Below are 18,405 nucleotides of genomic sequence, written 5' to 3' on the forward strand. Positions count from 1 at the left end.
GGTTATGCTCTCTCTGCTTTCTAAATTGTCACTAACAGGCTAGTGACCAATTTCACCAATTCACTTTGGCATACTGGAACACCCTTATAATTCCCTAGTATATGGTACTGAGGTACCCAGGGTATTGGGGTTCCAGGAAATCCCTATGGGCTGCAGCATTTCTTTTGTCACCCATAGGGAGCTCTGACAATTCCTACACAGGCCTGCCACTGCAGCCTGAGTGAAATAACATCCACGTTATTTCACAGCCATTTACCACTGTACTTAAGCAACTTATAAGACACCTATATGTCTAACCTTCACCTGGTGAAGGTTGGGTGCTATGTTACTTAGTGTGTGGGCACCCTGGCACTAGCCAAGGTGCCCCCACATCGTTCAGGGCAAATTCCCCGGACTTTGTGAGTGCGGGGACACCATTTCACGCGGGTACTATACATAGGTCACTACCTATGTATAGCGTCACAATGGTAACTCCGAACATGGCCATGTAACATGTCTAAGATCATGGAATTGTCACCCCAATGCCATTCTGGCATTGGGGAGACAATTCCATGATCCCCCGAGTCTCTAGCACAGACCCGGGTACTGCCAAACTACCTTTCCTGGGGTTTCACTGCAGCTGCTGCTGCTGCCAACCCCTCAGACAGGTTTCTGCCCTCCTGGGGTCCAGCCAGGCTTGTCCCAGGAAGGCAGAACAAAGGGCTTCCTCAGAGAGAGGGTGTTACACCCTCTCCCTTTGGAAAAAGGTGTCAGGGCTGGGGAGGAGTAGCCTCCCCCAGCCTCTGGAAATGCTTTGATGGGCACAGATGGTGCCCATCTCTGCATAAGCCAGTCTACACCGGTTCAGGGATCCCCCAGCCCTGCTCTGGCGCAAAACTGGACAAAGGAAAGGGGAGTGACCACTCCCCTGACCTGCACCTCCCAGGGGAGGTGCCCAGAGCTCCACCAGTGTGCTCCAGACCTCTGCCATCTTGGAACCAGAGGTGTTGCTGGCACACTGGACTGCTCTGAGTAGCCAGTGCCAGCAGGTGACGTCAGAGACTCTTTCTGATAGGCTCTTACCTGTGTTACTAGCCTATCCTCCTTCCTAGGTAGCCAAACCTCCTTTTCTGGCTATTTAGGGTCTCTGCTTTGGGGAATTCTGGAGATAACGAATGCAAGTGCTCATCCGGGTTCCTCTGCATCTCTCTCTTCACCTTCTGCCAAAGGATCAACCACTCACTGCTCAGGACGCCTGCAAAACCACAACAAAGTAGCAAAGACGACTACTGCAACCTTGTATCGCTGATCCTGCCGCTTTCTCGCCTGTTTCCTGGTGGTGCATGCTCTGGGGGTAGCCTGCCTCCTTTCCGCACCAGGAGCTCTGAAGAAATCTCCCGTGGGATGATGGAATCCTCCCCCTGCAACCGCAGGCAACAAAAGACTGCATCACCGGTCCTCTGGGTCCCCTCTCAGCACGACGAGCGTGGTCCCTGGAACTCAGCAACTCTGTCCAAGTGACTCCCACAGTCCAGTGACTCTTCAGTCCAAGTTTGGTGGAGGTAAGTCCTTGCCTCCCCACGCTAGACTGCATTGCTGGGTACCGCGTGATTTGCAGCTGCTCCGGCTCCTGTGCACTCTTCCAGGATTTCCTTCGGGCACAGCCAAGCCTGGGTCCCCGACACTCTAACCTGCAGTGCACAACCTTCTGAGTTGTCCTCCGGCGTCGTGGGACTCCCTTTTGTGACTTCTCGTGGACTCCGATTCACTCCTCTTCTAAGTGCCTGTTCTGGTACTTCTGCGGGTGCTGCCTGCTTCTGTGAGGGCTCCCTGACTTGCTGGGCACCCCCTCTGTCTCCTCATCCAAGTGGCGACATCCTGGTCCTTCCTGGGCCACAGCAGCATCCAAAAACCCTAACCGCGACCCTTGCAGTTAGCAAGGCTTATTTGCGGTCTTTCTGCATGGGAACACCTCTGCAAGCTTCTTCTCGACGTGGGACATCCATCCTCCAAAGGGGAAGTTCCTAGTCCTCTTCGTTCTTGCAGAATCCACAGCTTCTACCATCCTGTGGCAGCTTCTTTGCACACTCAGCTGGCATTTCCTGGGCATCTGCCCTCTCTCGACATTGTCAGGACTCTTGGACTTGGTCCCCTTGTTTCACAGGTACCCAGGTCCGGAAATCCACTTTGGTTGCATTGCTGGTGTTGGTCTTCCTTGCAGAATTCCCCTATCACGACTTCTGTGCTCTCTGGGTAATATAGGTGCACTTTACACCTACTTTTCAGGGTCTTGGGGTAAATGCCTCACTGTTTTCTTACAGTCCCAGCGACCCTCAACAAGCTCACATAGGTTTGGGGTTCATTCGTGGTTCGGATTCCACTTTTGGAGTATATGGTTTGTGTTGCCCCTATACCTATGTGCTCCTATTGCAATCTTGGCATTGGGGTGACAATTCCATGATCTTAGACATGTTACATGGCCATGTTCAGAGTTACCATTGTGACGCTATACATATGTAGTGACATATGTATAGTGCACACGTGTAATGGTGTCCCCGCACTCACAAAGTCCGGGGAATTCGCCCTGAACAATGTGGGGTCACTTTGGCTAGTGCCAGGGTGCCCACACACTAAGGGGGTCATTCTGACCCTGGCGGCCGGTGGCCGCCAGGGCCACCGACCACGGGAGCACCGCCAACAGCCTGGAGGTGCCCCTTAGGGCATTCTGACCGCGGCGCTTTGGCCGCGGTCAGTGCAGGAAAACCGGCGGTCTCCCGCCGGTTTCCCGCTGCCCGTCAGAATCCTCCAAGGCGGCGCAGCATGCTGCGCCGCCTTGGGGATTCTGACACCCCCTACCGCCATCCTGTTCCTGGCGGTTCGCCCGCCAGGAACAGGATGGCGGTAGGGGGTGTCGCGGGCCCCTGGGGGCCCCTGCAGTGCCCATGCCAATGGCATGGGCACTGCAGGGGCCCCCGTAAGAGGGCCCCGCTTGTATTTCACTGTCTGCATAGCAGACAGTGAAATACGCGACGGGTGCAGTAGCACCCGTCGCACCTTCCCACTCCGCCGGCTCGATTACGAGCCGGCTTCATGGTGGGAAGGTCGTTTTCCCCTGGGCTGGCGGGCGGCCTTTTGAAGGCCGCCCGCCAGCCCAGGGGAAAACTCAAAATACCCGCCCGGCGGGAGTCAGAATGACCCCCTAAGTAACTTAGCACCCAACCTTTACCAGGTAAAGGTTAGACATATAGGTGACTTATAAGTTACTTAAGTGCAATGGTAAATGGCTGTGAAATAACGTGCACGTTATTTCACTCAGGCTGCAGTGGCAGGCCTGTGTAAGAATTGTCAGAGCTCCCTATTGGTGGCAAAAGAAATGCTGCAGCCTATAGGGATCTCCTGGAACCCCAACACCCTGGGTACCTCAGTACCATATACTAGGGAATTATAAGGGTGTTCCAGGATGCCAATATGAATTGGTGAAATTGGTCACTAGCCTGTTAGTGACAATTTGGAAAGCAAAGAGAGAGCATAACCACTGAGGTTCTGGTTAGCAGAGCCTCAGTGAGACAGTTAGGCATCACACAGGGAACACATACATATAGGTCACAAACTTATGAGCACTGGGGTCCTGACTAGCAGGGTCCCAGTGACACATAACAAACATACTGAAAACATCTGGTTTTCACTATGAGCACTGGGCCCTGGCTAGCAGGATCCCAGTGAGACAGTGAAAATACCCTGACATACAGTCACAAACAGGCCAAAAGTGGGGGGAACAAGGCTAGAAAGAGGCTATTTTCTCACACATGGTAATAGAGAAACTGGTACACCCTGAACAACACCTACTTGGTCACCAGTACCAAGTGACAGACGCTCATAACAACACTCTTAGCCACCACATGGCTGTTGTGAATCTCAACTGGGGGGGTTACTGGTCCAAAGAAAGTTGTGGTTGCCTCAGATTTACCTGTAGACTGTCTACTAGGGAATGATTTAGAGACATCAGCTTGGGCAGAAGTGGAGTTGGAGGCTCATGCAGCAATGCTGGGCATTCCTGGGCATATTTTTGCTTTAACCAGGGCTCAGGCCAAAAAGCAAAAAGGACAGGGTGACTTGGATCCTGGAACAATGGACCAAGTGCTCCCTAAAGCTAGGGTTAGTAAGGGTAAATCCCTACCCACTATCCCTCCCTCTACAGATGATTCTACTTTTGAGGAAGGAGAATTTCCCCCCTGTGCAGAACCTTCACCAGAGGAGCTGGAAGCAGACACTGCTGAGCTTTTGGGTGGAGGGGGGCCTGCCAGGGAGGAGCTGAGTGTGGCACAGCAAACCTGTCCCACATTAGAGGGTCTAAGACAGCAAGCTGTCAAACAGCAAAATGGGGATGTCAGTGACTCACATCGAGTTTACTGGGAGGACAACCTCTTGTATACAGAGGCAAGGGACCCAAAACCTGGAGCAGCCAGGAGATTGGTCATTTCCCTGCAATACAGAGAGTTCCTCCTAACTCTAGCCCACGGCATTCCCTTGACTGGACATTTGGGGCAAATTAAAACATGGGAAAGGCTTGTCCCCCTGTTTCATTGGCCTAGGATGTCAGAGGACACAAAAGACTTTTGTAAGTCCTGTGTGACCTGCCAAGTCAGTGGCAAGACTGGTGGCACTCCAAAGGCTCCCCTCATTCCACTGCCTTTGGTTGGGGTTCCCTTTGAAAGGGTAGGGGTTGACATAGTTGCCCCCCTTGGCCCTCCTACTGCTTCAGGCAATAGGTTTATCTAAGTGGTAGTGGACCATGCTACAAGATATCCTGAAGCAATTCCTCTAAGGACCACTACAGCACCTGCAGTGGCAAAAGCCCTCCTGGGAATTTTTTCCAGGGTGGGTTTCCCAAAAGAGGTGGTATCAGACAGGGGTAGCAACTTTATGTCTGCATACTTGAAGGCCATGTGGAAGGAATGTGGTGTAACATACAAATTCACCATACCATATCATCCACAAACAAATGGACTGGTAGAGAGGTTTAATAAAACTCTCAAAGGAATGATAATGGGACTCCCTGAAAAACTCAGGAAGAGATGGGATGTCCTGTTACCTTGCCTCATTTTTGCTTACAGGGAGGTACCCCAGAAAGGAGTGGGCTTCAGCCCCTTTGAACGCCTATTTGGACACCCTGTAAGAGGTCCCCTAACACTTGTGAAGGAGGGTTGGGAACAACCTTTACAAGCTCCTAAGCAAGACATAGTGGACTATGTACTCGGCCTAAGATCCAGAATGGCTGAGTACATGAAAAAGGCCAGTAAAAACCTTCAGGCCAGCCAAGAGCTCCAAAAGCAATGGCATGACCAGAAGGCTGTTCTGATTCAGTACCAACCATGACAGAAGGTGTGGGTCTTGGAGCCTGTGGCCCCAAGAGCACTCGAAGACAAATGGAGTGGACCCCACATCATTGTTGAAAAGAAGGGAGAAGTCACCTACATGGTTGACTTAGGCACTGCCAGGAGTCCCCTCAGGGTGCTCCATGTCAATCGCCTAAAACCCTACTATGACAGGGGTGATCTCACCCTGCTCAAGGCAAAATATGAAGGACAGGAAGAAGAGAGTGACCCTCTCCCTGATCTCTTCTCTTCCACAGAACAAGATGCTCTAGTGGAAGGTGTAGTTTTGGCAGACTGTCTTACTGGTGAGCAGAAAGACAACTGCATAAATCTCCTGGGTCCGTTTTCTGAACTCTTTTCTACTGTGCCAGGCACCACTTCTTGGTGTGAGCACACTATAGATACTGGAGACAGCATGCCTGTCAAAAGTAAGATCTATAGGCAGCCTGACCATGTCAGGGACTGCATAAAACAAGAAGTTCAGAAAATGCTTGAACTGGGAGTGGTTGAACATTCTGAAAGCCCATGGGCCTATCCTGTGGTGCTTGTACCAAAGACTCACTCAAAAGATGGGAAAAGAGAGATGAGGTTTTGTGTAGATTACAGAGATCTCAACCAGGTAACAAAAACTGATGCTCACCCTATACCCTGGGCAGATGAGCTCATAGATACACTGGCATCTGCCAAGTATCTAAGCACCTTTGACTTGACTGCAGGGTATTGGTAGATCAAGTTATCAGAGGATGCTAAAGCAAAAACTGCATTTGCGACTATTGGAGGGCACTACCAATTCACAGTAATGCCCTTTGGTTTGAAAAATGCACCTGCCACTTTTCAGAGGTTGGTGAATACAGTCCTGCAGGGGTTGGAGTCTTTCAGTGCAGCATATCTGGACGATATAGCTGTCTTTAGCTCAACCTGGGATGATCACCTGGTCCACCTGTGGAAAGTTTTGGAGGCCCTGCAAAAGGCAGGCCTCACTATCAAGGCTTCAAAGTGCCAAATAGGGCAGGGGAAGGTGGTTTATCTGGGATACCTTGTAGGTGGGGAACAGATTGCACCACTTCAGGGGAAAATCCAAACTATCATGGATTGGGTTCCCCCAACAACTCAGACCCAGGTGAGAGCCTTCTTAGGCCTCACTGGGTATTCCAGGAGGTTCATCAAGAACTATGGCTCCATAGCAGCCCCTCTTAATGACCTCACTTCCAAGAAAATGCCTAAAAGGGTATTGTGGACAGCTAGCTGTCAGAAAGCTTTTGAGGAGCTGAAACAGGCCATGTGCACTGCACCTGTCCTAAAAAGCCGATGTTACTCCTAGAAATTCATTGTTCAAACTGATGCATCTGAATTAGGAGTAGGGGCAGTCTTATCACAACTCAATTCTGAGGGCCAGGATCAACCTGTTGCTTTTATCAGCAGGAGGTTGACCCCTAGAGAAAAGCGTTGGTCTGCCATAGAGAGGGAGGCCTTTGCTGTGGTCTGGGCACTGAAGACGTTGAGGCCATACCTGTTTGGCACTCACTTCATTGTTCAGACAGACCACAAACCCCTACTTTGGCTAAAACAAATGAAAGGTGAAAACCCTAAATTGTTGAGGTGGTCCATATCTCTACAGGGAATGGACTATACAGTCCTAAGATCCGTTAATTCATTGACTTTATGGAGGCCCTGGATTGGACCTCCAGAGTCTCGTCGGCCACCCATATTGCAGGGCATATTCTAGATGGGGTGTTTGCACAAGCTACTCAACAGGTAGAGGTAACCATGATACAGTTAAGTTGGACGCATCATCATCTGCTGAAATTTAAACTCGCCTCAAAGAATGTTGGGGCTGCTAACGTGGAAACGAACAAGGTAGCCAGGTCATGGAAACAGGTTAAAGTAGAGGAATTAGGCCCAGCTTTAGAAGCTGGTTGGGATAAGGCTAAAGCTATGGCCTTGCCCCTGATTGACAGCTTTCTGAAAGGAGTGGAAATGACCATGGAAGAAATGGTACCCCCATAATTAGAAGGCCCAATAGTCAGAAGAAACCAGGTCACCCTTGGTTTACAAAAGACCTCAAAATCCTCCAAAGAAAGTATCGACAGCAGGAAAGACGGTGGAAACTTAATCCAGTACCTGAGGAAAGGGTGGCCCTTAAATCCACTCTAAAGGCTTATAAAGCAGCATAATTTATGGGCAAATCTAAATTTTATACCACCAAAGTAAAGAAGGCTATTGATGCCCCCAGGGAACTTTTTAAGACTATTAAGGCCCTAACTCTGCCCATGAAGCCGGCAGGTCTAGAAAACTCTCAGGGTTTCTGTGACAAAGTTGCTTTTCATTTTGAAAATAAGATATTGCAAATACATAGCAACTTTGATACCCAGATTATTCCCGAAGTATTACCCCCCATGATAACAGAGAGTGCTACAGCAGATGACCAGTCACTAATGTCATATTTCCAACCCCCTTCCATGGATACTATTAAAAAGAAGATTCTTGAAATTAAATCGGGCTCCCCCCTGGATCCGTGTCCTCCTTCCATTTTTCACTTGGTTCCGGATTTAATGGCACGGATGTTGGTCCCCATTTACCAAGAGGTAGCTATGTCTGGGGAGTACCCATCTATCTGGAAATAAACAATAGTAGTACCCCTCAAGAAAAAAACAGAGGAGGATAATCAGGACATGAGTAATTTGCGGCCAATAGCACGTCTCCCGTTTTTGGCAAAGATTCTAGAAAACATTTTGAATTGATCGAGTTTTTAACAAAAGCGGATGCTCTTGATATCTCCCAACACGGGTTCAGAAAAGGGCATAGTATGGAAACTGCCCTAATCTCATCCTCTGATACTATTCGAAGGATGGTTGATGAAGGCAAGGGGGCCGTTTTGGTTCTTTTAGATTTATCCGCTGCCTTCGACACTATCTCTCCCACACTATTAATGTCCGGTATGCATCATGTAGGTTTGAGGGACAAGGCGCTTAAACTTTTGAGGTCTTTTCTTACAAATAGGTGCACCACAGTTAGCTGTGGTGATTTCAAATCTAGACCTTATCTTCTGCCATGTGGGATTCCTCAGGGATCTTCCCTCAGCCCCACATTGTTTAATGTGTATGTAGCGCCTTTGGCTAGTCTAATTCGTACTTTTGGTTTAATACCATTTTCCTATGCTGATGACTCCCAGCTTATTATTCCTATTAATCTGCCATTGGAGGAGGTTGCAGATCGGTTTAGTAATTGTATGGTGGAAGTGAGTAAATGGATGAAGACCAATTGGCTAAAAATGAATGCCACCAAAACTGAAGTTTTATGTTTTGGACCTGGAAAGAATTTATGGAACTCACGGTGGTGGCCCTCTGAATGTGGTAACTGCCCTGTGCCCACTACTGTTACTAGAAACCTAGGCATCTTGTTCGACGAACATCTGTCTTTTAAAAAACAGATTAATCATGTGGTAAACATCAGTTTATGATCAATCAAAATGCTCAGAAAAATCTTCCCCTATCTGTTACATGAATGGAGAGTATCTGCTATCCTGGCATTGGTAATGTCCAAGATAGACTACTGTAATGCACTGTTCCTTAATCTGGATAAGGGGCTGATAAAAAGACTCCAATTAGTTCAGAATTCCGCTGTCAGAGCGGTTCTTAATCTCCCAAGATGTATTTCAGATAGAGAGAGTCTTAGGAAATTACATTGGTTACCAGTGGCACAGCGTATCCAGTTTAAGTCGCTCTGTCTTACTTTTAAGGCAGTTCATGGAATAGGACCACGGTACCTGACTTCCAGACTCCTCCTGCATGTACCTAAAAGAAGCTTGAGGTCTTCCCAAGCTCACTTGATTCAGGTCCCTCGCACACATAAAGCCAAATGGGGAGACAAAGCTTTTACAGTAGCTGCAGCCAGAGGATGGAACTCTCTCCCAAAGAATATTTGGCAAGAATCAGGTTATATGAAATTTAGGAAAATGGTGAAAACTTGTCTCTTTCCTCGTTAATTTTTTGGTACATCAAGATCAGGGTCTTTGATTTAGTTTGTTTCAGTTTCTTCTATTGGATGTTTTTCTATCTTCATTATTTCTGTTATTTTTCTTATCCTCTGTCTATTTTTTACTACGTGCTTTCTTCCCAGCGCTTCGATGCTCTCTGAGTAGGAACGCACTTTATAAATCTCGAATTACATTACATTACATTACATTACAGTGGAACATAGACCTGGGAGTACCCACTCCAATGCAGATGGACTCTCCAGATATTTCCACTTAGACAATGAAGACTCATCAGGTCATGGCTAGTCTTATTGTCCTTCGTTTGGGGGGGGGGGGTTGTGTAGGAAAGTACCATCTTGCCTGGCATGTTACCCCCATATTTCACTGTATGTATGTTGTTTTGGTTTATGTGTCACTGGGACCCTGCCAGCCAGGGCCCCAGTGCTCATAAGTGTGCCCTGTATGTGTTCCCTGTGTGATGACTAACTGTCTCACTGAGGCTCTGCTAACCAGAACCTCAGTGGTTATGCTCTCTCTGCTTTCTAAATTGTCACTAACAGGTTAGTGACCAATTTCACCAATTCACATTGGCATACTGGAACACCCTTATAATTCCCTAGTATATGGTACTGCGGTACCCAGGTTATTGGGGTTCCAGGAGATCGCTATGGGCTGCAGCATTTCTTTTGCCACCCATAGGGAGCTCTGACAATTCTTACACAGGCGTGCCACTGCAGCCTGAGTGAAATAACGTCCACGTTATTTCACAGCCATTTACCACTGCACTTAAGTAACTTATAAGTCACCTACGTGTCTAACCTTTACCTGGTAAAGGTTAGGTGCTAATTTACTTAGTGTGTGGGCACCCTGGCACTAGCCAAGGTGCCCCCACATCGTTCAGGGCAAATTCCCCGGACTTTGTGAGTGCGGGGACACCATTTCACGCGTGCACTATACATAGGTCACTACCTATGTATAGCGTCACAATGGTAACTCCGAACATGGCCATGTAACAGGTCTAAGATCATGGAATTGTCACCCCAATGCCATTCTGGCATTGGGGAGATAATTCCATGATCCCCCGAGTCTCTAGCACAGACCCGGGTACTGCCAAACTACCTTTCCCGGGGTTTCACTGCAGCTGCTGCCAACCCCTCAGACAGGTTTCTGCCCTCCTGGGGTCCAGCCAGGCTTGAGCCAGGAAGGCAGAACAAAGGACTTCCTCAGAGAGAGGGTGTTACACCCTCTCCCTTTGGAAAAAGGTGTCAGGGCTGGGGAGGAGTAGCCTCCCCCAGCCTCTGGAAAAGCTTTGATGGGCACAGATGGTGCCCATCTCTGCATAAGCCAGTCTACACCGGTTCAGGGATCCCCCAGCCCTGCTCTGGCACGAAACTGGACAAAGAAAAGGGGAGTGACCACTCCTCTGACCTGCACCTCCCAGGGGAGGTGCCCAGAGCTCCTCCAGTGTGCTCCAGACCTCTGCCATCTTGGAAACAAAGGTGCTGCTGGCACACTGGACTGCTCTGAGTGGCCAGTGCCAGCAGGTGACGTCAGAGACTCCTTCTGATAGGCTCTTACCTGTGTTACTAGCCTATCCTCCTTCCTAGGTAGCCAAACCTCCTTTTCTGGCTATTTAGGGTCTCTGCTTTGGGGAATTCTTTAGATAACGAATGCAAGAGCTCATCAGAGTTCCTCTGCATCTCTCCCTTCACCTTCTGCCAAAGGATCGACCGCTGACTGCTCAGGACGCCTGCAAAACCGCAACAAAGTAGCAAAGACGACTACTGCAACCTTGTATCGCTGATCCTGCCGCTTTCTCGCCTGTTTCCTGGTGGTGCATGTTCTGGGGGTAGCTTACCTCCTTTCTGCACCAGGAGCTCTGAAGAAATCTCCCGTGGGTCGACGGAATCTTCCCCCTGCAACCGCAGGTAACAAAAGACTGCATCACCGGTCCTCTGGGTCCCCTCTCAGCACGACGAGCGTGGTCCCTGGAACTTAGCAACTCTGTCCAAGTGACTCCCACAGTCCAGTGACTCTTCAGTCCAAGCTTGGTGGAGGTAAGTCCTTGCCTCCCGACGCTAGACTGCATTGCTGGGTACCGCGTGATTTGCAGCTGCTCCGGCTCCTGAGCACTCTTCCAGGATTTCCTTCATGCACAGCCAAGCCTGGGTCCCTGACACTCTAACCAGCAGTGCACAACCTCCTGAGTTGTCCTCCGGCGTCGTGGGAATCCCTTTTGTGTCTTCGGGTCCAGTTCACTCCTCTTCCAAGTGCCTGTTCCGGTACTTCTGCGGGTGCTGCCTGCTTCTTTGAGGGCTCCCTGACTTGCTGGGCGCCCCCTCTGCCTCCCCATCCAAGTGGCGACATCCTGGTCCCTCCTGGGCCACAACAGCATCCAAAAACCCTAACCGCGACCCTTGCAGCTAGGAAGGCTTGTTTGCGGTCTTTCTGCGTGGGAACACCTCTGCAAGCTTCTTCACGACGTGGGACATCCATCCTCCAAAGGGGAAGTTTCTAGCCCTCTTCGTTCTTGCAGAATCCACAGCTTCTACCATCTGGTGGCAGCTTCTTTGCACCCTCAGCTGGTATTTCCTGAGCATCTGCCCACTCTCGACTTTGTCGCGACTCTTGGACTTGGTCCCCTTATTCCACAGGTACTCTCGTCCAGAAATCCACTTTGGTTGCATTGCTGGTGTTGGTCTTCCTTGCAGAATTCCCCTATCACGACTTCTGTGCTCTCTGGGGAATATAGGTGCACTTTACACCTACTTTTCTGGGTCTTGGGGTGGGCTATTTTTCTAACCCTCACTGTTTTCTTACAGCCCCAGCGACCCTCTACAAGCTCACATAGGTTTGGGGTCCATTCGTGGTTCGCATTCCACTTTTGGAGTATATGATTTGTGTTGGCCCTATACATATGTGCTCCTATTGCAATCTACTGTAACTTTACATTGCTTGCATTACTTCCTTTTGCTATTACTGCATATTTTTGGTATTGTGTACATATATCTTGTGTATATTTGGCATCCTCATACTGAGGGTACTCACTGAGATACTTTTGGCATATTGTCATTAAAAAAAAGTACCTTTATTTTTAGTATATATGTGTATTGTGTTTTCTTATGATATTGTGCATATGACACCAGTGTGATCGCGCCCCCCCCTTTTGCTTCCTGTATCCTTGCGTGCTTGTGCTCCCCTCTCCCCCCTTTTTGCATTTTGTATCCTCGTATGATTGCGCCCCCCCCCGTTTATTGCCTTCTGTACCCCTGTAAGACTGTGCCTTCTGTCCCACTCGCCATTTTTCCCCCCCCTCGCCGTCCGTTTTTCCCGCTTTTTTGAGGCCGCCTCGTCCTTTAAGCCTCTCTGCGCCGCTTTTTTCCGCCTTCGCCTTTTGCCGCTTTTCCCGCCTACCCGCCCTCCTCCCGCCTCCCAGCTCACCCCGCCCCCCCGGCTACCCCCTTAAATGGCGGCCGCTGCGAGGCCGCGCCGAAGGCGCGCCTAAGGCAAGCCCGTCTGCGCCCGTCCACGCCTGGACCGCGCCCAGCGCCCGAACCCCTGGTCCCCGCCCCCCCCACCTGACCTACGACTCCGCCATCCTCACCAGCCTCAACCCCGGCCGCACGCCGGGCTGCTACTGCGCCACCCCGAAACGGACCCACGGATCCTTCACCTGCAACAACTGCCACTACTCCTGCCATCGGACCCACTCCGCTCCCGCCGAGAACAACGCCCCCGGAAACAACCTCCACTGCATCCTGATCAACACCCGATCCGTCCACAGGCACGGCATCGAACTGTGGAACCTCATCAACTCTACGAACCCGGACATCGCCTTCCTCACCGAGACCTGGATGAAACCCACCTCGGCACCCGACATCGCCATAGCCATCCCCGACGGCTATAAAATCATCCGGAGAGACCGCACCAACCGCATCGGAGGAGGCATCGCCATCGCGCACAAAAACTCCATCCGAGTCACAACCGACACCGACAACTCATTCCCCGACGCCGAACATCTCCACTTCACGATCCACAGCGACCCCAAGACCACCCTCAGAGGCACCCTCATGTACAGACCACCAGGACCTCGCTCCAAGTTCACCGAAGACATCGCAGACTTCGTCAACCCTCACGCACTCTCCTCCACCGACTACATCCTCCTAGGAGACCTCAACTTTCACCTAGAGAACCCCACCGACAACAACACCACCGCCCTCCTGGACAACCTCGCCAACCTGGGACTGAATCAGCTTGTCAACACCCCCACCCACTACGCCGGACATACGCTCGACCCCATCTTCTCCTCCAGCAGACACGTCACCTTCAACCACACCACCGAACTCACCTGGTCGGACCACAGCTGCGTCCACTTCAGCTTCAAGAAGACCACCGTGCATCACCACACTCAGCAACCACCAAGAAGACACTGGAACCGTATCACCACGGAACAGATCGCAGCAACCCTCTCCCAGAACCAACCCACCGGCACCACCGACCCAAACGAAGCCGCCAACAACCTCACCAACTGGCTCTCCGACTGTGCAAACCTCCTGGCCCCCCTGAAGACTCAAGCCAGCACCAACAACCACAAGAAAAACTCATGGTTCACCCCGACCTCAAAGACTCCAAGAAAGAATGCCGCACCCGAGAGAAGACGTGGCGCCTCAACCAGACTGAAGAGAACCTCTCAGCTCTCAAGGACGCCACCCGCCAACATCACCAACACCTCAGCGCCGCACGAAAAACCGCCTACCGGAATAGACTGGACAACAACGCCCACAACAGCAAGGAACTTTTTGGCATCATCAAAGAGCTCTCCAACCCGGACGCAGAAAACAACTCCATCCCTCCATCACAGGACCTCTGCGACTCCCTTGCGACCTTCTTCCACCAGAAAATCACCAACATTTACAACAGCTTACCGACCACCGACGCGAACCCCCCCCCAGAACCCGCCAACGAGATCACCACCATCCTCAACTGGAGCCCAACCACCACCGAGGAGACCACCCGCGCCATGAATTCGATCCACTCCGTCTTCCCATCGGATCCCTGCCCGCACCACATCTACAACAGGGCCGACGACATCATAGCACCACACCTTCGAGACGTCATCAACGCCTCCCTCACCACCGCCACCTTCCCGGAGAGCTGGAAGCACGCAGAGCTCAACGCCCTCCTGAAGAAGCCCACAGCAGACCCCACCGATCTCAAAAACTTCAGACCCATCTCTCTCCTGCCGTTCCCCGCCAAAGTGATTGAGAAAATTGTCAACTCGCAACTCACCATCGCCCTGGAAACCCACGACTCCCTCGACCCCACACAGTTCGGTTTCAGAGCCAACCACAGCACCGAAACCGCCCTCATCGCAGCCACGGATGACATCAGAGCCCTGACCGACAAGGGTGAGACCGTGGCCCTCATACTACTGGACCTCTCTGCAGCCTTCGACACGGTCTGCCACCGCACCCTGATACGACGCCTCAGCAACGCTGGCATCAGAGGCAAGGCCCTCGAATGGATCATCTCCTTCCTCTCCGGCAGGACCCAGAGAGTCCGCCTCCCCCCCTTCAGATCGACAGCCACGGAAATCATCTGCGGCGTACCCCAAGGATCTTCCCTCAGCCCCACTCTCTTCAACGTCTACATGACCCCCCTGGCAAACATCGCACGCAACCACGGACTCAACCTAATATCATACGCCGACGACACCCAGCTCATCCTTTCCATCACTAACAATCCCACCGCAGCCCGAACCAAACTTCACGAAGGAATGAAGGAAGTGGCGAACTGGATGACAGACAGCCGTCTGAAACTGAACGCAGACAAGACGGAAGTCCTCATCCTCGGCCCCACTCCCACCGCATGGGACGACTCCTGGTGGCCCCCCGCCCTAGGCAGCACTCCCCAACCCACCGACCACGCACGCAACCTCGGCTTCATCTTGGACTCATCACTCTCCATGACCAGGCAGGTGAACGCGGTGACCTCGGCATGCTTCAACACCCTCCGCATGCTCCGCAAGATCTTCCGCTGGATCCCCACCGACACCAGGAAGACCGTCACCCATGCCCTCGTAGCCAGTCGCCTGGACTACGGGAACACCCTGTACGCCGGCATCACCAACAAACTGATGAGAAAACTCCAACGAATCCAGAACGCCGCCGCGAGACTCATCCTGGACATCCCTCGCCACCACCACATCTCCGGACACCTGAGAAAACTCCACTGGCTCCCCATCAACAAGAGGATTACCTTCCGACTCCTGACCCACGCACACAAAGCCCTCCACAACCTCGGACCCAAACTGATCAACAGCCGCGTCTCCTTCTACACCCCCCCGCGCACTCTACGTTCCGCCAGTCAGGCCCTGGCAGCTGTACCCCGCATCCGCAAAGCCACTGCCGGAGGAAGATCCTTCTCCTTCTTGGCAGCGAAGACCTGGAACTCGCTGCCCAGCCACCTTCGCGCCATACCTGACCACCTCTCCTTCAGAAGGCAGCTCAAGACCTGGCTCTTCGAGCACTGACCCCCCCCCCCCAGCACCTTGAGACCCTTTATGGGTGAGTAGCGCACTTTATAAATGCGAATGATTGATTGATTGAGTGGTATAGTAGGAGCTTTGCATGTCTCCTAGTTCAGCCTAAGCTGCTCTGCTATAGCTACCTTCTATCAGCCTAAGCTGCTAGAAACACCTTTTCTACACTAATAAGGGATAACTGGACCTGGTATAGAGTGTAAGTACCCCTTGGTACCCACTACAAGCCAGGCCAGCCTCCTACAAGTGACTTCTGCGCATTGATAAGGAAACCTAAATCTTGCAGAAGACTGATGGTCCAATTTAAGTGGTCTAGAAGGACTTGAGGGGATTGTGCCATCAGTAGAATGTTGTCCAGATATATAATTAATCTGACTCACCTGGCTCGGAGCCATTCCATCACCGGCCTCAGGAGTTTCGAGAAAGCACCAAGGGGCTGACGACAGACCGAATGGAAGGGCACGAAACTCTAAACAATGTCCTTTCCATAGGAATTGTAGGAACCTCCTGTGAGGAGGAAAAATTGGAATCGACAGATAGGCATCTTTTAAGTCCAGCCTTACCATCCAATCTCCTTCTAGGAGAATATCCCTTAGTATGTGGATGCCCTCCATCATGAAATGTCTGTAGAGGATCAACTGCTTGAATTCTTTGAGGTTCAAGACCAACCAGTGACCTCCTCCTCGCTTGTCTACAACGAAAATAGGACTGAGGAAACCGTAAGGATGAGGGGAAGGAAACTGGACTGCTCCCTTGTCTATGAGAGCCTGCACTTCTTTGGCTATAAAATTTTGATTTGATAGGGAAAAACACATCTGTGTTGGAGGGGAGAGTTGAGAGGGGGTACTGATAAACTCTAGTCTAAACCCTTTGACCGTTTGAAGAACCCATGGATCTCCAGAGATCCGTTTCCAATGATCCAAGCATAAGGCTACTCTGCCCCCAAGCTTTACCTGAGAGTAATGAATAATGCTCACCTGTGAAGTTTGAGTCCTGTATGGCTCCTTGCTGTCCTCTGCGGTGACCCCAGCAGAACCGAGGACAACCTCCTCAGGGACGGGTGATCCCCATACCAACCACCTCTGCCTCTCGGATAATAGTTTTGGGGACTAGTGTAGGAGCCGCGGCCAGACATACGTCCTCCATAACGACCGGCCCTGACAAAAAGGCCTCTTTTGAACACCTTTTTGAGGGACATTTGGGCTTTGTCAAGGTAAGAAAAGGTAGAGCAGAACTTGGCCAAGTCTTTAATAAAGGATGATCCGAAGAGAAGACCTTCCGCCGAAGGGCCCGCTTCCGAGGATGCCAGGTCAGACAATTTTGGGTATATATTTGCATTAGTACTGACTTTCTGCGTTCTGCAGAAATAGCGCAATTTGAATTACCTAAAAGACATATGGATCTTTGTGCCCAACCGATAAGGACATTCGTGTCCACCGGGGAGCCTGATTCTTTGGCCACATAAGCCATCTCCAGGATTTTTGTCAGAGGACCCGACAAATCCAGTAACTTGTCTTGGCAACTACGCCAGGATCGATCCAGGCCTTTCTTGGGATCCTTTGCACATTTTTTTATAAAAGTGACCATGGTAGGGTCTATCTCTGGAGTGTCGGATACCTTGCCTTCTAGGTCAGGTCTGAGGCATTCAGCTTTTAATCGTGATCTGACTTCTTTATCGAAGCTCTTTCTTAAATTAGTTTGGACATATTGAGCCGCCTCGGGTGGTGGCACCCAATTGGAAGCTCTGGGGTGTATTATTTCAGTGGGGTCGAAGTATATGACCTGGGAAGGAGGGGGGGCTTTCTTAGCTTTCTTGCTAGGAATCGGGGAAACCTAGTCATCGGAATCATCAGAAGAGGTGTCATTATCCGAGGAGGAGGGAGAGAAGGAGGCATCCTTCTTAGAGCTATAGTTATGCTCCCCACTACGTTTTTTGCATAGTCTATCAAATGCGTCTGCATGAACATCGCTAATCCCGGCTCCAGATTCTAGATTTTTAGATTTGTCCTTAACCTTCTTAGGTTCAGTTAGGGGTTGTTGTTGTTGTTGCCCTTGCATCCAACCCTGTGAACGGGCATAGTCAAATAGTTGTCCCGAAAAGGGACCCAAAGCTCTGACCAGGGCGTCGTTTACCGACTGTTGGACCCTGGTGTCAAGGGCTTCCACTAGATCTACCTCTAGTTGGTTGCCCAACTCCTCTGTATAATATTCTGTATCCTGGTCATCCCATTGAGCCATTATGGGAGAGTATTTATTGCAAAATACCTTTAACAAGCAAAATTAACTTGAAGGCTAGGAGTTGTAAATGGGGGAGTGCAAAAACCCCAAAATTCAGGCTAGGAGTGAAAAAGCCCTTATTTAGAATGTGGAGGGAGCTGCCTGAAGGCACTCTAGGCTGCAGCCTAGTTTAATTTTACAACCCAGTCAGTTCAGAGACTGCTGGGCGTCAGGGAGCAAGTTAGAGGTATTTTTGGGCTTCTCCGGTGCACTCGCACTGCAAATCCATGAAGCCGATCTCAATTCAAAAGTGAAAG

This window comes from Pleurodeles waltl, chromosome 8 (genome assembly GCF_031143425.1).
Source record: "Pleurodeles waltl isolate 20211129_DDA chromosome 8, aPleWal1.hap1.20221129, whole genome shotgun sequence".
In the NCBI taxonomy this organism is placed as follows: Eukaryota; Metazoa; Chordata; class Amphibia; order Caudata; family Salamandridae; genus Pleurodeles; species Pleurodeles waltl.